This window comes from Octopus sinensis, linkage group LG3 (genome assembly GCF_006345805.1).
Source record: "Octopus sinensis linkage group LG3, ASM634580v1, whole genome shotgun sequence".
NCBI lineage: Eukaryota > Metazoa > Mollusca > Cephalopoda > Octopoda > Octopodidae > Octopus > Octopus sinensis.
Genome location: NC_042999.1, coordinates 4,819,256 through 4,841,243, shown reverse-complemented (window position 1 = coordinate 4,841,243; position 21,988 = coordinate 4,819,256). Strand labels below are relative to the sequence as shown.

The following is a 21,988-nucleotide window of genomic DNA, read 5'->3' as shown; positions in this document are numbered from 1 at the left end:
GTTTTTAATTGCAGTGTTTGATGATATCGTTAAAATTAATTTTACGTAAAACTTCTGCATCTATACTTAGTAGAGATAAAACATAACGAATATTATTTTAGCGAGTTTAAAGTGATTTCGGAAAATACTTCCGCCCGTCCACTCCCATTTTCACCGGAATTTGTTTATTTTTGTAATTTTTTTTCTCCAAAAATCCCTGTTTTCGGAAACGGAGGTTCCGGAAAATTGCCAAAAATCGGCATTGTGAAATCCCCCCCACCTTTCCCCCACAACTTCTTCGATTTTAACTTTTTCCCCAACACTAACCCTAAAACCTTAACCTTAAAACCCTAACCCCAACCCTAACCCTAAAACCTCAACCCTAACCCTAAAACCCTAACCGTAAATACAGAAATGTTTTGAAATTTTTGTCCGAATCATGATGTCCGTATTTTTCTGCATATTTTGAAAAAAAAAATTGTGTGAAAAAAGTTTAAAACGAAGGAAATGGGGGTAGGGTGGTAATTTAGAAATGTCGAATTTTGCCAATTTTTTTGCAGATTCGTATTCCCCGTAACCGAAAAGGTGGGGTTTGTGTCGAAAAAAAAATAATAAAAGTTCTTTTTTTTGGGGGGGGGGGCAGAAGTCTTGCCGTGATTTCTTTTGTGCCGTAAACCATTTTCGTTTCTGTGGTGTCCCCATCCCTTGATGCCCTAAAAACGTGCTTGTTTTGCTTAATGGGTTAATCCAGCGCTTGGACCACACTGACCATATACACAACGAACCATAAATAAATAAATAGAATAAAAAATATATGCTTAAACTGAAAGATCACATAGGCATTCGAGGTAGACAGTTTGTTACGACGACAAACTAGCATTCTAAAGAACACTGGTCTCTTCTACTTAACCTAGACGAACATAAAAAATGGTATAACAACAATTTGGTGCACCCTGCCAACTTTTGTTTCTTCATAGCTTTTATATTTTTAAAGAGTAATTTTGAAAAGATACGTTTTCGGGGATATACACTACGATTATGTTGATAAACATTAAAAAAAAAAATTTTTTTAAATAATTTTTTAAAGAAGTTTCGGATCATTCTCATCCCATTCCTAACTAAGATGCAATTTCTTAGTGACATTTTGGATAAATATGTTTTTCAGTCTAGATTACGTAATGTTGATGTTTCAAACGTAATTTGCAACCAAAAAGGTGTAAAATGCTAAATTTACGCAAAATCAGCCCGGGGGAGGTCGGAGAACGATCCTGAAAATTCTCCAAAAAACAATCATTTCTGTTTTTCAGAATTTTATCAACATAATTGTTAGCTATGACCTCGAAGACATATGTGTGCAAAGTTTCTACGAGAGAAATGTTGTTTTTTTTCAAAAGTTACGAGGAAATAAAGTCAGTGAGAAGCACCAGTCTATGAACTTAGAGAGGGTGAGAGAGAGAGAGAAACAAAGAGAGAAATGGATAGAGCGGGGAGAGGAAAAGATAGATAGAGAGAGAAATATATATATAGACAAAAAGAGTAGAGAGAGAGAGAGAGAGAGAAAGAAATAGTTGTAGCATCGATAATTCTCTCGTCCCAAACTGGGATGCTGCACGCCACCAATAACAAGTTCGGAAGAACATCATCTGTTTCATCCTGGCCGAGTCCACTTGGTCTGTCTGCGCCGTGACCACCACCACTACCAGAATGTACGGTGGAACAGGAATAGCCAGGACAGGTCCTGACGGTCACACTGTGACCCATACGTTTATAACTTCTTAACAGAATGTGTATCTTAGCCTTCAGTCAGGTGGAGACCTGGTAATAACTGGAAAAATAAATCTTTGAGTCGCGCCAAGTCATTTTGCCAGGGCGGAACAGGGGAATCAAAGCAGCGACAGGCTTTATTAAAATGTATTTGAGATCAGTTCTATAAAAGTAAGGGCGATATTGAATCGGGTTGGAATCTCGTTCCGATGTTTAGTTGAAAGAATTCTAAGAAATTTTTGTTAGGAAAATCAAAAAAAAAACAAATTGACAAACATAACATGTTCAGTATATTTCGTAACACTTCCACTTAAAATTCTTGGTTTATCTTATTATTTAGCCTTCACTGAGAAGACCAGACCCATCATAAAAGACATCCTACATACGACTTTTCCACCCATTTTTTATTGGTGGTGATGGTGGTGGGTGGATGTGCACAGCGCACCTTAGAGTACATAATTCAGTGCATCCTGCTACAGTTCATGGTTAGACGGAGACCTGGTTGTCATTTCTAGTATGCTAAACGACAACAGTTCTTCCATCTTCGGTTCCAAGATTCCGTTGGATATTATTTAAGCGAGAAATTATTTTAACTTTCTAAGTAAGTTGAGAAGGAAACAAAATGACTTTCAAGTTTATCAATCAAGGACATTATTGAAAGAAAACGAAGTGAAATTAAAGACTTCTCTTTAATTTATATCAATTTATTTACCTATTAATAGATTTCGAATTTTCCCCTTACAGATTCCGTATTTTCCTTTCCCACGACTAATTCATCGTGTGTATAACGGTTATCGCCGATCCTCGCAATAGTATTATAGTATTCTTTAGATTTTCTTTCACCTTTTGTGCGTGAATCCGTGTGGGATCTTTCTTATTCTTCGCCACACCGAGCCCTCCCACAGCTCTGTTAAACCCCTCGCTGCGGTTACTATTATTATTTTTGAAATACAACATAAATAACGATGAGAAAATCGATTCATTTCATTCAGATATCGCTCCCACAAACACCCATCAGTTTTCTTTTCCTTTCTTCCGCTCCTTAATCCAATTCCGCTCCGTTTCTACTCTACTAATACCACTCAACTACTAATACTAATAAATACTAATAACAACCGTCGTGGTGGTGGTGGTGGTGGTGGTGGTGGTAGTAGTAGTAGTAGTAGTAGTAGTAGTAGTAGTAGTGGTAGTGGTAGTGATAGTAGTAGTAGTAGTAGTAGTAGTAGTAGTAGTAGTAGTAGTGGTAATATGTGTGTCTCTTCCGCTTCTGTCCTATTTCCATCAGGCTTTTGTTTATCAGTTTGTTTATTATTCTATTTCTGGCAATGTCACTTACAACAAGATTTTCCACTCCCCTTCCCAACCGTTCATACATCTATTACTCTGTCTCTCTCTCTCTCATTTACCATCTTCTCTTTCTATCTATCTCTCACTTTCGCTTTGTCTGTCTATTTGTCTCTTACCCTCTGCTTGCTCTCTCTCCCTCTCTCTGTCACCCTCTCTTTGCTTATCTATCTGTCTCTCTTACCCTCTCTTTGCTTATCTATCTGTCTCTCTTACCCTCTCTTTGCTTATCTATCTGTCTCTCTTACCCTCTCTTTGCTTATCTATCTGTCTCTCTTACCCTCTCTTTGCTTGTCTATCTGTCTCTCTTACCCTCTGCTTGCTCTCTCTCTCTTTCTTACCCTCTCTTTGCTTATCTATCTGTCTCTCTTACCCTCTGCTTGCCTGTCTATTTGTCTCTTACCCTCTGCTTGCCCTCTCTCTCCCTCTCTCTCTCTTACCCTCTCTTTGCTTATCTATCTGGCTCTCTCTCCCTCTGTTTGTCTCTCTATCTCTTTCCCCTCTTTCTGCAACTCACGCTCTTCTCTTAACTCTCACATCCACTCCCACTTTCTCACACTCAATTGTTATCCCTCCCTATCTTCCTTCACCCTTCCTTATTTCTCCCCCCCCCCCACAGCACTTTACATTTCATTCACCTCTTTCTCCTTTCCTTTCTTACTTTCATCAACATCCTTCTTTACAGCTATTTTTTAAATAAGTATTTAATTCGTTCACTCATTTAAATTTATCTCGTTCGAACACACAACTTTTATCTTTCTCTTCGCAACTACTGAATTCTTTTTTCCCAGCTTGGTTCTCTCCTTCGTTCGAATTCCTCTCTCTCTCTCTCTCTACACCTCAAACTCTCTGCTTCTTCTTCTTCTTCTTCTTCTCAACTGATCATCTCTTGGCATTCATCAATGCTTAGCAACGGAAATATTAAAGTAATCAAACAGGTGGAAGAAAGAGACCGTGAAGTAAATGGAAGGCATTGAAAGACGGTGAGCAAGGCGGTGGGGGAGAGAGAGAAAGAGGGAGAGAGAGAGCGAAAGAGAGAAGGAAATTTCAAGCAAACGGTTGAAGAACTGGTGGTGTTTTAAAAGTACAGAAATCAGTGGCTTGTTTCAGTTTTACTCCCGTTTACGGATAACACCAACAAGTCCATAACTCGCAGTCATAAGATAAACGTAAGTACCCAAACACACACACATACATACTAACATATTTATTTCTTTACTACCCACAAGGGGCTAAACACAGAGAGGACAAACAAGGACAGACAGACGGATTAAGTCGATTAGATCGACTCCAGTGCGTAACTGGTACTTAATTTATCGACCCCGAAAGGATGAAAAGGCAAAGTCGACCTCGGCGGAATTTGAACTCAGAACGTAACCGCAGACGAAATACCACTAAGCATTTTGCCCGGCGTGCTAACGGTTCTACCAGCTCGCCACCTTAAACATATTAAGAGGCGAACACACGCTCCCACGCAAACAGACATACACGCACACAAGCATTCGGGCACGCATATACATATAAACATGCGTACATAAACGCGCACTCAAATACATACACATACATACTGCACATATACAAGCACGCACACACACATACACATACACACACACATACACACACACATACACATACACATACACACACACACAGACTAACATATTAAGAGGCGAACACACGCACCTACGCAGACATACACCCACACACTTAGCTTCCTCAAACCTTCTTCCTTCAATGCTGGTATTCTTTCTAACCAGATACAATTTTGTAAACACCAAAACTTCATTAATTAAAACAAAAACGCACCAAACTTAATTGACATTCAAAACAACGAATGTAATTCAAACATTAAACACAAAACTAATTTCTACACGCTTTTTTATTTACACATTCATTTTTCTTTTTTTTCTTTTCTTCCCCCCGCTTTCCGTGCCCCTCCCCACCTTGACTGAATCTCCTGTCATTTTGGATTTAACAACCGCAAAGGTCTTTTACATGTGGAACAATATCGAAAGGGAATTAAGAGAAAATAAAACTGTGGTATTATTGTAATTTGTTTTGATTCAATCAGGTAAGTGTAATGGAATTTAACACCTGATTACTATGTATGTATGTGTGCGTGAATGTATGTATGTATGTATGAACATGTGTCTGTGTATGTATGTATGTATGTATGTATGTATGTATGTATGTATGTATGTATGTATGTATGTATGTATGCATGTGTGTATGTATGTATATGTACAAGTATATAAACGCTGATAACTGGCCTTATCAAACAATATATCTTAAGATGTATATACTCTTTACTCTCTTTTACTCTTTTACTTGTTTCAGTCATTTGACTGCGGCCATGCTGGAGCACCGCCTTTAGTCGAGAAAATCTTTGTAAGCCCAGTACTTATTCTATCGGTCTCTTTTGCTGAACCGCTAAGTGACGGGGACGTAAACACACCAGCATCGGTTGTCAAGCTATGCTAGGGGGACAAACACAGACACACAAACACACACACACACACACATATATATATACATATACACGACAGGCTTCTTTCAGTTTCCGTCTACCAAATCCACTCACAAGGCATTGGTCGGCCCGGGGCTATAGCAGAAGACACTTGCCCAAGATGCCACGCAGTGGGACTGAACCCGGAACCATGTGGTTGGTAAACAAGCTACTTACCACACAGCCACTCCTACGCCTACGTGAATATATTCAGAGTAGTTTTCTTTTCTTTTGCTTATCAGCACAACGATGGCATTATTTGTATACATACATACACACACACACACACACACACACACACACACATATATATATATATATATATATATATATACAAATTGAGATAGGGGTTGTAAGTGCAACCCTCCATGGGATAACATATCCAATATACTGCTAGTGAAGTACCCAACAAAGTTAATACATAAATGTTAAGGATTGCGATGCAATCAATTCATTTACTGTATTATATGGGCAAAGGTAAAATGATTTACCACAAATTACTAATACAAGATAAGAAAATGGAGAAACACATCTAAATCAAATATCAATTACCAGATAATACTCAATCACATACTTTATTAAACCACCACATAAGAGACTGTAGGGTTAAACATAAAAAAGCAGAACAAATCAGTGTACATAAAGGAATGTACATAAAAAAGTGTACATAAAAGAGTAATGTTGTATAATAAGTAGAATATATATAAAAAAGAGAATATAAATATAAGTAAATATAAATATAAGTATAGATTACATATACATTCCTTTATGTACACTGATTTGTTCTGCTTTTTTGTGGTGGTTTAATAAAGTATGTGATTGAGTATTATCTGGTAATTGATATTTGATTTAGATGTATTTCTCCATTTTCTTATCTTGTATATATATATATATATATATGAATGTGTGTATATGTATACTTGCAGATGTATTTGTGGGTGTCTGTGTCTGTATGTGTATGTATTTATGTGTCTCTGTGTATATATGCTTATATAATTATAATTAAAAAAACCCTCAAATCTTGTGCACCATAGCTATCACATACTGATAGAGGGCTGTGCTACTTGTTGAAACCTCACAACACAATATATATGTGTGTGTGTGTGTGCGTGTATGCATACATGCATGTATAGGTATCTACATGTAGTTATGTACATATTTAATGTATTCATATATGTATATATGTGACATTGAATATGTGAAGGTATGTATATTTGTGTGTATACATATACATACATATGGAGTGGCTGTGTGGTAAGTAGCTTGTTTACCAACCACATGGTTCTGGGTTCAGTCCCACTGCGTGGCACCTTGGGCAAGTGTCTTCTACTATAGCCTCGGGCCCACCAAAGCCTTGTGAGTGGATTTGGTAGACGGAAACTGAAAGAAGCCCGCCATATATATATATATATATATATATATATATATAATAATGAAGGGTGAAATTAATTAATTTGGAAAAATTATCAATTACACCAAGTAGTCTTCGGCATGTAAAAGCCTCATTCGAGGAAAATTTAAGTAATACTAAGCAATAAGGGTTTAGCAACGAGTTGCCTTACCACATACCGAATTTAGAAATAGCAGTCAAAGGGTTATAGCTATAACCCTTTGACTGCTATTTCTAAATTCGGTATGTGGTAAGGCAACTCGTTGCTAAACCCTTATTGCTTAGTATATATATATATATTATATATATATATATATATATATATATGCGTGTGTGTGTTTGTGTGTCTGTGTTTGTCCCCCTAGCATTGCTTGACAACCGATGCTGGTGTGTTTATGTCCCCGTTACTTAGCGGTTCGGCAAAAGAACCGATAGAATAAGTACTGGGCTTACAAAAGAATAAGTCCCGGGGTCGAGTTGCTCGATTAAAGGCGGTGCTCCAGCATGGCTGCAGTCAAATGACTGAAACAAGTAAAAGAGTAAAAGAGTATATATGTATAGATAGATAGATAGATAAAGATAGGTATGGCTGGTCTATGAGGTTACCCTGGGTTTCACATCCATAAAGCGCTTGACTTTACAGAGTTTCCTCAGACTCTAGGCCTATGGCCCCTCTAGCAAGTGGCCTCTCTAGAAAATAGAGAAAATCTATATATGTATGTATGTATATGAATATATATATATATATATATATATATATATATATATATATATATATATATATATATATATATATATCAGAATGGAGCCTGGTGTAGCCTTCTGGCTTGCTAGTCCTCAGTCAAACTGTCCAACCCATGCCAGCATGGAAAGCAGACGTGAAACGATGATGATGATGATTATATAGAGACAGATATATTTAGATAAAGAAACACAAATATAACTGAAGATTATGAAATTAAAAAGTGGCAAACAATAATTACGTGATGTTTTTCAAATAAAGAACTTGATGTAAAAAAAGTATAGGAATATATGGAGTGACCTGCTCTAGTTTCACATAGCCCCAGCCCATCCAAAGTACCTTGGATTGCAGAACGACCTGCTGTGCTTACCTTGGTTCGTAGGGTGACCTGTTGTGCTTGAGGAGACCTATTGAGTCGAGTACATCAACATCAAAATAAATATCAAATGGAAATTGTAGTTGTGATACCTGTGCCGGTGGCATGTAAAAAACATCATCCGAATGTGACCGATGCCAGCGCCGCCCTGACTGGCCTCCATACCAGTGGCACGTAAAAAGCACCAACCAATCATGGTCACTGCCAGCCTCCCCTGGCACCTGAGCCAGTGGCACGTAAAAAGCACCATCCGAACGTGGCCGATGCCAGTGCCGCCCTGACTGGCTTCCATGTCAGTGGCACGTAAAAAGCACCAACCGATCATGGTCGCTGCCAGCCTCCCCTGGCACTTGTGCCAGTGGCACGTAAAAAGCACCATCCGAACGTGGCCGATGCCAGCGCCGCCCTGACTGGCTTCCATGTCAGTGGCACGTAAAAAGCACCAACCGATCATGGTCGCTGCCAGCCTCCCCTGGCACTTGTGCCAGTGGCACGTAAAAAGCACCCACTACACTCATGGAGTGGTTGACGTTAAGAAGGGCATCCGGCTGTAGAAACACTGCCAGATCAGACTGGAGCCTGGGTCAGCCTCCTGGTTTCCCAGACCCTGGTCAAACCGTCCAATCTATGCCAGCATGGAAAATGGACGTTAAACGATGATGATGATGAATTCTTTTTCTTTTGCCTCTCTTATTACTTTTTCTTCTTTTCCATAAGGGGTATAATCTGAAATGCTAGATTCTCTTCTATTCCTTTTTATTGGTCTATTTATTTTTGTTGTGTGTAGTCTTGAGTTATTCTTCCTGATTCCTTTTCATAGCTCTCTGCTTCTTCCATCAACTGTTTTATTTGTCCAGCTTTGAATATTTCGTATTTGTTTGTCACTTCCTTATCACATAGTTTTCTTTGTTTCGTGATTTTTATCTACTCGGATCCTTAATGGCTGCACAAAACCAACTGCTACAACTTTGCACAGCATGCGAATAAGGAAACAGACAGGATGTTAATCCCTTCAGGAAACTGGCCCTCTCTGGTTTGTTGAAAAGGTGTAGATAGAGATTGCATGTGGTGTAGCCAATGCAGATGATGAATGCATAAGGGGTTGTAGTGGAATCGGATGAAGATTAACAGAGGAATTAGATTTTTAAAAAGATCATCATCATCATCATCATCATCATCATCATCATCATTTAATGTTTGCTTTCCATGCTGGCATGGGTTGGACGATTTGACTGAGGACTGGTGAGTCAGAGGCTGCACCAGGCTCCAATCTGATCTGGCAAAGTTTCTACAGCTGCGTGCCCTTCCTAACGCCAACCATTCTGAGAGTGTAGTGGGTGCTGTTATGTGCCACTGGCACGAGGGCCAGTCAGGCGGTACTGGCAACGGCCATGCTCGAAAATGTTGTTTTTTACGTGCCACCTGCACAGGAACCAGTCCAGCGACACTGGCAACGACCTTGCTCGAATGTTTTTTTCACGTGCCACTGGCACAAGTGCCAGTAAGGTGACGCTGGTAATGATCACACTCGAATGGTGCTTTTTACATGCCACCAGCATGGAAGCCAGTTAGCTGCTCTGGCAACGATCACGCTCGGATGGTGCTCTTAGCGCTCCACTGGCATGGATACCAGTCATCGAATTTGATATCGGTTTCGATTATTTTCTATAAAGCTGACAAAATTGCTCGCACACCAGGCAAAGTGCTTAATGTCATTTCATCGGTCTTTACATTCTGAGTTCAAATTCTGTCATGGTTGACTTTGCCTTTTAGTAGAAAGCAGTATTTATATTGTATGAGTAGTTGGTGTTAGGAAGGACATCCAGCCATAAAAACCATTCCAAAACAGACACAGGAGCATGGTGCGGGATTCTGCCTGGCCAGCTCCTGTCAAACTGTCCAACCCATGCCAGCATGGAAAGAGGATGTTATACAATGATGATGTTGATGATGATGATGATGAGAATATGCTGGCATGGGTTGGATGGTTTGCTAAGATGAGGACTGCATCATGCTGCTCCAATATCTACTTTGGCATGTTTTTTTATGGCAGGACACCCTTCCTGACACCAAATGCTTTACAGAGTATAGAGTGAGTGCTTTTTTCTTTCTCATGGCACGTTCTCTAATGAGGTCATCGTATCACTTACAACATGACTTCACTCTCGTGCTGGTGTCACAAAAAGACAAAAAACAAAACCAGTGAAGATGTTACGTTGATAATTTTTCTGTCTTATCAATTTACGGCCAATACCTCTTGTCTAGTCATGCTTTGAATTTAGGTTAATATATTTTCATTTTAAAATTTCTGCTTCAATACTCCTGTACTCGACTGTTACGTGCCTTTGTTTGTTATGTTATGTGGCTTAACCGTAGGTTGATGAGGCTTGTAAAATCACAAGAAGTCATGTTCGTTACACAGAAGGGGAAAAAGAAAATCTGTCTGGCAAATACAGCAAATTTAAATAAGCAGACGATACATGAAGCTTAAATATTTACATGGGCAGAAGTGGCTGTATGGTAAGTAGCTTGCTTACCAACCACATAGCTCTGGGTTCAGTCCCACTGCATGGCACCTTAGGCAAGTGCCTTCAGCTATGGCTTCAGGCTGACCAAAGCCTTATGAGTGGATTTGGTAGACGGAAACTGAAGGAAACCTGTCATATATATATATATATATATATATATATATATATATATATATATATATATATATATATAGATATGTATGTATGTATGCCCGCCCTCACCACATCACTTGACAACTGATGTTGGTGTGTTTACATCCCTGTAACTTAGCGGTTCGGCAAAAGAGACCAATAGAATAAGTACTAGATTTACAAAGAATAAGTCCTCGGGTCAATTTTCTCAACTAGTGTCCTCTACTATAGCGCTGAGTTGACTGACCAAACCCTTGAGAGTGGATCTGGTTGATGGAAACTGGAAGAAGACCATTTGTGTATGTGTATATATATATATATATCTATATAGATATATATATAATAATAATAACAATAATTCTAGGATGAAATTTATAAATATTTAACACATCGATGTATTAAATATTTATAAATTCTATCCAAGAATTATTGTTATTATTATATTTATCCTACATTATATCGGTATAACTATGATGCAATCCTGTAAAACTGACTCACTAGTGAGTACCATTAGACGGTGGCCGGCATAATTAAATAGAAGGTTCATTTGCATACCCTTAACATTACCAAAAGCAAATTTAAAAGATATATATACAGTATATATATATATATAAAAGAATTTTTTGCGTAATGAGATAAAAACCCATGACTGTGTGAATATTAGAACATTTATAGATAGGTCTTACAGCTGTTTCCTGGATATCTATTAATTATATCCCTTCATCAGAGACGGTGTGAGAGGAAGGACCCATTTAAAACTCTGTTGGACTTTTGGACTTTACTCATAGGGTATTAGAATATTACATATATACCATTCTGCCTAAAAAAAATTGATTTACAGCTTCAATATCCATACATATCTTGCATCTATTTTCTTTCTTCCACCTCACTCTCTATTTTGTATCACATCGAAACTAACTATGACTTAACCATCCCTTTACACCGTCTCTGATGAAGGGATGTAATTAATAAATATCCTGGAAACAGCTGTAAGACCTTCGATCTATAAATGTTCTAATATATACACAGTCTTGGTTTTTTATCTCATTATGCAAAAAATTCTTATATACACATGCTGACAGAACCAACGTTGAACCCCTTATTCGCAAAATTACCAAATCTGGAACTTAACTATGGTCTGTCTATTCAGCATTACCTAACACCATTATCTCTTTTGTATATATATATTACATAGAAGGATGATAAAAGAAGACACAAAAAAAATTGCTCATACGAGGTGGACATGTCCTTCCCTTACCGGTATTCATCCAAAAAGCATAACAGTTTTACAATATAAAATATATTTATATATGTATGTATATGTGTGTATTGATAGATAGATAGATAAGTAAATAAGCAACGGATCTTCACCAGTTGTGTTGATGAGTAATTCCAGTTGTTCAGTTAATCTACTCCTTGAATTAGCACATAAGTAGTTGAGTATTCTACTGGTGCTCCTGCTCTTAACATAATCATCAGGTACAATCAATATGTGGTTAGTTTAGCTCATTGTATTACCGGTATGGTTCATTCATCGGCCTTTCCCACACTTGCTATCTTTTCAATTTTGTTCATGATTCTTGGGTTAGCAACCCAAGTTTATGGCAGAAGTACTTGCTTAAAATATCAGGCTTTGAGATTGAACTTGGAATCTTGCGATTCTAAAGTGAACTTTGTAACCATTTGGCCATGCGTGCACACACATACAGAGTTACAGTGTTTTGCAATGTAAAGATGAAGTAAAAAAGTTCATTGTCTTACAATGAATATTTAACAGCTTTCTGTTACTCACCTTCATATATCTGTCTCCAGGCATTCATCACATATGGCTGGTGAAGTAGGTATCACATCCCTCAGTCTTTTTCAGCATTAGTGGTGCATCATTTTGTTAACTTCTCTCTTGTCTTCCCTAAAAGAGGTACTTTACAGATTTCCAGTTGCTCATTTATATATTTTCAGTCTGGCTTAATGGCTTAATACCTTACTGAAGATCAGGTAAAGCAATATTTGTTTTAGTGTCAACATTTAAAGATTAACTCAGCCTTTCTATTCAAGTTGGATATTTGTGTGCTTATTTTTCTTTTGAGGATGGATAACTTTTCTTCATTATCAATGCTACAATAATCACAAGGAGGTGTACCTATTGCTGAATTTCAGTATAAATCTTTCAAATTACATATATAGCCTGATAAAACTGTAGTATTTCTTTTGCCTACATGTTTAAAGGTGAGCATATGGTTAAACTTTTCAGTCTTGAAACTACCCTTGCACATTATAATAAATGGTTTAGAGGGCTGGTGTGTGTCTCTAGCTTGGCAAACTAAAGATTTGACATTTTACTTAAATGACATAACTTTCAATTTTGATAATTTCCATTATTTTTCTTGTTATTTCAGTTAACAGAGTTTCATTGATAAAATACAATTAATTTCCTGATTCATGGGCTTATTAAATAGTGTGGGATGTTTATAGTCCTTGGTGATGCTTCCTTATTCTTTATGCAGCTATAGTTTACCTTTAAATTTTGCTGGTTAAATAGTTTATAATACTAGTACCCTGTGGGAAGTGCTGTGTTAAGGCATAATCACACAAGCAGTTTCCCAGGAGCCTCATGAGTCTAGGTGCTCAATGTATGCTATGGCTTGCTGTCAATAAATCTGTACTCAAGGGCCAGTGCATTGGTTTACTCAAAGCCTCTAGTACTGTAAGATAACCCAGAGCCTATAGTACTGTAAATGCCTCTGTGACAGTTTTGGAAAATTCTTTCACAGAATATATCTAAACAATGTTGAATACACATGGATGAATTTCAAAAAGCTTTCAGTTTACATTAACTTCCCAACCATTTAAATGAGTTCACATATAATAATAAATCTTTAATATATATATATATATATATATATATATCGTTACCAGCGTCACTTTACTGGCACTTGTGCCCGTGCTAGTAGGGTGCTAAGAGCACCATCCGAGCGTGATTGTTGCCAGAGCAGCCAACTGGCTTCCGTGCCAGTGGCATGTAAAAGGGCACCATTCGAGTGTGATCGTTACCAAAGTCACCTTTCTGGCACCTGTGCTGGTGGCATGTGTAAAAGGATTCGAGAGAGGTCGTTGCCAGTACCGCCTGACTGGCCCCCGTGCTGGTGGCATGTAAAAAGCACCCACTACACTCTCATAGTGGTTGGCATTAGGAAGGGTATCCAGCTGTAGAAATTCTGTCAGATCAAGATTGGATCCTGGTGCAGCCATCTGGTTCGCCAGTCCTCAGGCAAAATCGTCCAACCCATGCTAGCATGGAGAGCGGACGTTAAAAGATGATGATGATGATATATATAATAATAATAAATCTTTGGATGAACTGTCAAAAATGTACGTGACTATAGTTTTGCCCATATTTCTATGTGGCATCCAATTATGATTTTGTATTTGTATTATTCATATTGATTATTTGTTAATTTCATTTTTAGAATTAAATATTGTACAAGTTTTACTTTTATTTTCTGTATTGATAATTTCTTAATTAAATTTCAAATATATTAATTTCTATAAGTCAGATATAAAATTGACAGGTCAGTATAAGTCTATATTTAATGAAAGAATTTGAAGACCCCAAATAATCAACATCATTATGATCATCAATTAATGTATATTTTTCCACATTGGCGCAGGAGTGGCTGTGTGGTAAGTAGCTTGCTAACCAACCACATGGTTCCGGGTTCAGTCCCACTGCATGGCATCTTGGGCAAGTGTCTTCTGCTATAGCCCCGGGCCGACCAATGCCTTGTGAGTGGATTTGGTAGACGGAAACTGAAAGAAGCCTGTTGTATATATGTATATATATATATGTATGTGTGTTAGTGTGTCTGTGTTTGTCCCCCTAGCATTGCTTGACAACCGATGCTGGTGTGTTTACGTCCCCGTCACTTGCATACTGGGGTCGATCTAAACGACTGGCTCCCTCCCCCAAAATTTTGGGCCTTGTGCCTAGAGTAGAAATGAATTTCTATTTTCCCTTCATTCCTTTTTTTCTTTCTTTCCAACCTTCCCTTTTTCGCTCTTTCTCTCCGTTTCATTTCTTTCCTCGGCCGTTCACACCTACTCTTTACTCCTTTTCTTTTATTCATTCTCTTTTTATTCAAAACGAAGATATACTCTTTACTCTTTTACTTGTTTCAATCATTTTACTGTGGCCAAGCTGGAGCACCACCTTTAGTCGAGCAAATCGACCCCAGGACTTATTCTTTGTAAGCCTAGTACTTATTCTATCGGTCTCTTTTTGCCGTAACCGCTAAGTGACGGGATGTAAACACACCAGCATCGGTTGTCAAGCAATGCTAGGGAGACAAACACATACATACATATATATATATATATATATATATATATATATACGACAGGCTTCTTTCAGTTTCCGTCTACCAAATCCACTCACAAGGCTTTGGTCGGCCCGAAGCTACAGCAGAAGACACTTGCCCAAGGTGCCACGCAGTGGGACTGAACCTGGAACCATGTGGTTGGTAGCAAGCTACTTACCACACAGCCACTCCTGCGCCTATATTGCTGTTATTTTTGTTGTTGGCATCAATCTTTTATTAGTAACACACCTTAAGGCAGTAAGCTGATAGGTTCGTTAGCATGGCGGGCGATATGCTTGGCGGCATTTCGTCCGTCTTTACGTTCTGAGTTCAAATGCCACTGATGTCTCGACTCTTCCTTTTGAGGTCTATAAATTAAGTACCAGTTGAATAATGGGATCGATGTAATCGACTTATGACTTTCCCCTTAAATTGCTGGCTGTGTGTCCAAAATTCGAAATCAATAATTAACATATAGGCGCAGGAGTGGCTGTGTGGTAAGTAGCTTGCTAACCAACCACATGGTTCCGGGTTCAGTCCCACTGCGTGGCATCTTGGGCAAGTGTCTTCTGCTATAGCCCCGGGCCGACCAAAGCCTTGTGAGTGGATTTGGTAGACGGAAACTGAAAGAAGCCTGTCGTATATATATATATATATATATATGTATGTATGTGTTTGTCTCCCTAGCATTGCTTGACAACCGATGCTGGTGTGTTTACATCCCGTCACTTAGCGGTTACGGCAAAAAGAGACCGATAGAATAAGTACTAGGCTTACAAAGAATAAGTCCTGGGGTCGATTTGCTCAACTAAAGGCGGTGCTCCAGCTTGGCCACAGTAAAATGATTGAAACAAGTAAAAGAGTAATAGGATCTTTTCGGTTTGAACGGCAGTTTTTCTAGCGGTGTCATATGAAATTGTCACCTATAATTATGACCCTAGTATCGATCTATTGCAGAAATTGAAGAAAAAAAAGAACAAACTATAGAATTTTCTCAAGAAAGCCAAGAGAAAAAGATGATTCTACCAGTATACAAAGTTTAAAAGTGTTTAGTTACGTGGAAATTATTTTAAAAATCTGCCGTTCAAACCGAAAAGATCCAAGCAGTATTCTCACAGGAATACCACAACAGCTCCTTTATAGGATCCAGTTAGCTCAAGACATCATCAGGAGGAACCACGTCCAGGGTTTCGGCCCCTACACCTCTACCGTTTTGATGTATCTTTATATATAAAAGTAAGGTTGTGTGTCTGTCACCTACGATTTAGATTCCTAAATACTCCCACATTTTGCGGTGCAGTTTAACCAAATTCGGGTATCTTATAGTCGTGATTCATATCGAGCCCTTCTGGGTATTAGCGCGCGTCTACGATGAGTCTACGATTTTAAAAATAATTTACCATCATTTTTTTTCCATTTTAATGCATTTTTTTTGCTATTATATAAGGGAAGTAACTCTCTAAAAATGTCTACGATGAGTCAACGATTTAAAAAAAAAATTTACCATCATTTTTTTTTTCCATTTTTAATGCATTTTTTTTGCTATTTTTTGGCTATAACTCTCTAAAAATGCTTATATAGTTATTTCCAGGGCGATACTGCTAGTTACTAATAAAAGACTGACGCCAACAACAACAACTACAACAAAAAACAGCAATATTCCCACAAAATACATCTGCTAAACGTTTGTCGATGGAATTGTCCATCATGTTCATAAATATTATTACAAAGATTGTTTTTCTTCAAACACGGCGGCGTGTTCTCGCCAGTTCATAAAATATTTATGTATCCAATTGTAATCAGATAACTTCTGCCGTCTAACTTCTGGCAGTGTTGGCATACTTGACCTAGCTTTCATTAATTCACTCGAGATATTATTCACAACCAGGAAGGTTTATAGGATGGTTATTTAGTTATTTATTTCATATCATGCATTTTGTGAACAATAGTGTTATCGGTTTTAGCTTTGCCAGTCACTGGTTCAATACATTCCTATTTTAGTGATATTAAATATTACACACACACACATGTAGTGTGTGCGAAATAGTCGATATATAACGGCACCTGTCATCCCACAACACACACACACATGCATACACACACACATGCATACACACACACAAACATACACACACACACACATACACACACAAACACACACTCACACACACTAACATACAGGCACACAAACACACACACACTAACATACAGGCACACAAACACACACACACTACCGCACACACACAAACACACACACACAAACACACACGCATACAAGCACACACACAAACACACATACTCACACACACACACACACACACAAACATACACACACACAAACACACACTCACACACACAAACATACAGGCACACAAACACACACAAGCACACACACACACAAACACACACGCATACAAACACACACACACGTATACAAACACACACGCATGCAAACACACACACACACACACACACACACACACTCTCACTCACACAAGTATTGAAATATATATCCTTATACTAGCAGAGATATCCGGCCTTGCCCGGGATTAAAATAGCATAGTTTTTCTTTTTATCGTTTTACTTGTTTCACTCATGTGACTGCGGCCATGCTGGAGCAGCGCCGTTGGCCGAACAAATCGACCACAGGATATATTCTTTGTAAGCCTTATACTATCAGTGTCTTTTACCGAACTGCTAAGTTATGGGAATGTAAACACAGCAACATCGGTTGTCAAGCAATGATGGGTGTATAGACACACATACAAACGCAAATATACACATACTAGCAGCATAGCCCGGCGTTGCCCAGGTATGGAAGGCGTCCCCTAGACAGTCTGTGGTTTGTGTTTAATACACAAATCAGTTTGCTATGTGTGCCACATATGATTTAATTAACCGATTTTTTCCAGTAATAAAGTATCTTATTGGAATAAAAAAGGGCCATATAGCTCCTTGGAGCAGACATGATGCTCGCTGCGAATTTAAAAAAAAATTCCTGCCAATTTGTGAAAGATATTGTCGAAAATATGTCATCTTGAATTTGAACGCGATTTCCCAAAATGGCATGATTTTATCGATATTTTCTCATGGTAAGGTATTGCATGGAAAACTAATGTCAGAATTAAGTTTTTTAGGGTAACATTAAGCTTCACCATGAGTTTGGTGAAAATCAATTGCAAGTTGCGAAAACTATAACAGAAAATGTGTTGCATATGAAAAGCTTAGATTCTCGACCCCATGTCGAATTTATCGATTTTTTTCAGAACTTGGGGAATTTTTGAAAACTTTCGCTGCGTTAGTTTTGAATTATGACATTGGGCTATGTGTGTGTCAAGTTTCATCAGAATCGGTTGAAAGCCGTGGTCAGCGTGAGGGTACAACCTGACAGACACACAGACAGACAAACTGCCGTTTATATATATAGAGAGATATACGACAATCTTCTTTCAGTTTCCGAGTACGAAATCCACTAACGGCTTTGGTCGGCCTGATGATATAATACACACACACACCACACACACACACACACACACACATATATATATATATATATATGATAATAATAATAATAATAATAATAATAATAATGAAATTACTGTATACAGTGCTCAGGTGCACCACAACTTGTCAAAAGTGCGTATAAAGCATATGCAGTAATCTACAAATGTCTGGGAAGTGAACAGTGTATGAGTCAGATACATGCTTGCGTGTGTATGGAGGGGAGAAAATCAGATGTAGTGTTGGCGAATCTCAGGAAGCATGGAAGTTTTGAAGGATGCAGTGCTCCGACAACTATATATCTATATATATATATATATAAATGCTTATGAATATATAAGGATGCAGTGCTCCTACAACACTGTGTATATATATATATATAAATGCTTATGTATACAGTAATCCCTCGACTATCACGGGTGTTACTTTCCAAAACACCAACAATACATGAAAATCTGCCAAGTAGAAACAGTACTGTACTGTATATATATATATTTATATTTATAATTTGTATATATTTATTTTAAAGGCAAAATACCACGGAGGAATCAACGTAAGCTTAAATGATAAACTGCGATAGGTGGACCGTGATATGGTGAGGGATTACTCTGTGTGTGTGGTGTGTGTGTGTATATATATATACACACAACGCATATAGGAAGAATTCACAAAAAAACAAGACGAAGACAGGTGGTGTAGATAACAAACAGATGTATTAGTATAACGCTTGGGAAGTGAAAAGTCTTTAATATTTCGAGCTTACGCTCTTATGCAGAAAGAAACAAGGAGAGAAAATAAAGAATATGTATTGGCTATTATCTTTTATTTGTTTTGGTCATTGGACTGTGGTCATGCTGGGGCACTCTACCGTCTAAGGTTTAGTCAAACAAATCAACCCCAGTACTTATTATATTGGTCTCTTTTGCTGAACTGCCAAACAGGTAACCCTGCAACAGACTGACATTCCACTTAGGTGGAAAGTTGGCCTGTCTACCAAAATAGCAAGGTGGCACCATTCAAAAGCTAAAACAATGCAAAGCGCTTTGTGAATAACGATATTTAATAGCCTAGTTGATATTGCAATACACACACACACGTGCACACACTGATACATACATACACACATAGACTTATACAGGCGTGATTTACTCCACCAAATTTACTATTGATAAAAGCACAAAATTCTAATTCCTAATTAATGGTACTCAATTTAGCAGAAACCATAAAACATGCCACTTAAATACTGTTTTCTTCTTTTAACATTATTCTTATCAACAGACATGTCGGCATACTTTCACTGAAGATTTAGTGATGCCATACTGTTTAGTTGAGTTTGACCTGTTGTTTCCTCAGATATATTTTCATTTACCTGAGGCTGTTGAAGGAGAGTTCTGCAGAATGTGCAATATAGCAGCAGAATGGTTGCCAAGATACCAGCAGTATTGTTGAAGATTGGCAGTATGCCATGAAGATTGTTCTTGTAAACAATTTCAACAAAACCATCTGCAGTTTCTTGTATTTGGTCCATGACAAACTTTGTATAAATTGTTTTCTCTGTCTTTAGGAGATCATAATGTGATGCAACAAGATTGCACACCAAAATTAATGATTTTGCACAGCAAAATTAATGATTGAAAAAATACTCAGGACATGAAATATGTTTTTCTAACATGTCAAAACGTCTTTATTCTGTTGTTTCTGGGGAGAGTCATTTTCTTTTTGTGCCTTATATTGTAACACACTCACCGGTAAAATTTTGACTTTTTTCTTATTTTTTATTCTCCTAAAATTTTCGTTGCGTCTTGCAACCTTTTCAATAGTTTTGACTCTCAACACACGAACTCATATAAAGAACCTTGCAAACCAAATCCCAAAACGAAAAACGTCTTTAATTTCACACTAACTGACAAATATTAGCAATGTACTCCTGTCAAAGTTTACATAAAGCTCAGCAAATTTGAGACCAAAACTTTCAAAATGCTTTGTCAGGCAAACATTCTGAAGCCTTTAGCATTTAAAGTGGCCACAATGTCATTCTAAAAATATACAATCTATGTATACAAATATACATAGGTGGAGGAGTGGCTGTGAAGTAAGTAGCATGCTTACCAACAACATGGTTCCGGGTTCAGTCCCACTGTGTGGCATCTTGGGCAAGTGTCTTCTACTATAGCCTCGGGCCGACCAAATCCTTGTGAGTGGATTTGGTAGACAGAAACTGAAAGAAGCCTGTTGTATCAGTTGAACTGTCCAACCCATGCTAGCATGGAAAGCGGACACTAAACGATGAGGATGATGATATATGTTTGTGTGTCTGTGTTTGTACCCCCTTGACAACTGATGCTGGTGTGTTTATGTCCCCATAACTTAGCAGTTCGGCAAAAGAGACCGATAGAATAAGTACTAGGTTTTACAAAGAATAAGTCCTGGGTTTGATTTGCTCAACTAAAGGCGGTGCTCCAGCATGGTCACAGTCACATGACTGAAACAATTAAAAGAGAGAGTAACCACATGATTGAAATCTCAAAGCTATAAATACATGTTTAATTAAAAACAATGAGAATATAAATAAGCATTAGATTTGAAAGAATAATCTCAATGCTAATGGGTTAAGATGACGAAAGAGTTCAGGGAAACCAATTAAGAATAAAACAACAGAAAAAGTATGGGGTGGGGGAGAATGGGAATTCATCCTTGAGAATCATTACCAAGCAATCCATTCTCTCTCCTTCCTTCTCCCTGCTCTCCCTATTTCTGGTGCGTGTAGAAATCTAGGCAAGTGGGGTCTCAATCACCACTGATACCAAAGTCCAACAATGGTTAAAAACTTTTTGGAGCCATTTTGTTTTCTACTCCTAGGTAACCTCGTGCAGGAGTACCACGTGTATATTATACAGACATATGGCAAGTGTACTGTAGGCTACAAAATAAGAAAAATACAAAATAAGACAAACTTAAATATAAAAATTACTTGAGCAAGGTTTTACTGACATTTGACTTCCTGATATACAACTTTCTTGGGTAAATTTTCAGATTATTTCACATTAACACACGCACGATTCTATATATATATATTCCCTGAATTAATGCGGCATTAATAAACAAATTGATGGGTGAGCGTTTGACCCAATCAGATGCACGTGTAGCATGCAAGTGTTGATATGTGGGTTCAGTTCTGGTTAAGGTTTGTTCATCATTTTTCAGTCAATTTGTTTATGTATAAATATTGGGTTCAGTCCCACTACATGGCACCTTAGGCAAGTGTCTTCTACTATAGCCTTGGGCTGACCAAAGCTTTGTGAGTGGATTTGGTAGACGGAAACTGAAAGAAGCCTGTTGTATATCATCATCATCATTGTCGTTTAACATCT

The 21,988-nt window shown here is 37.9% G+C and overlaps 1 protein-coding gene across 5 annotated transcripts in view; it reads left to right on the top strand.

The window, feature by feature from the left end:
• The window catches only part of LOC115209279 (sodium-dependent glucose transporter 1A), a 57,494-nt gene that overhangs the window by 13,053 nt on the left and 22,453 nt on the right, over nucleotides 1-21,988 (top strand). For 2 of the 5 annotated variants that reach the window (XM_029777591.2, XM_029777592.2), the window contains exon 1: nucleotides 3,635-4,256. The exons of 1 other annotated variant lie outside the window; for it this stretch is intronic. The gene's annotated coding sequence lies outside the window, so the exon portion shown is untranslated. Of the gene's footprint in view, nucleotides 1-3,634; nucleotides 4,257-5,073; nucleotides 5,159-21,988 lie in introns of those variants that run through there. 2 more of the 5 variants (XM_029777590.2, XM_029777588.2) reach the window with 2 other exon arrangements.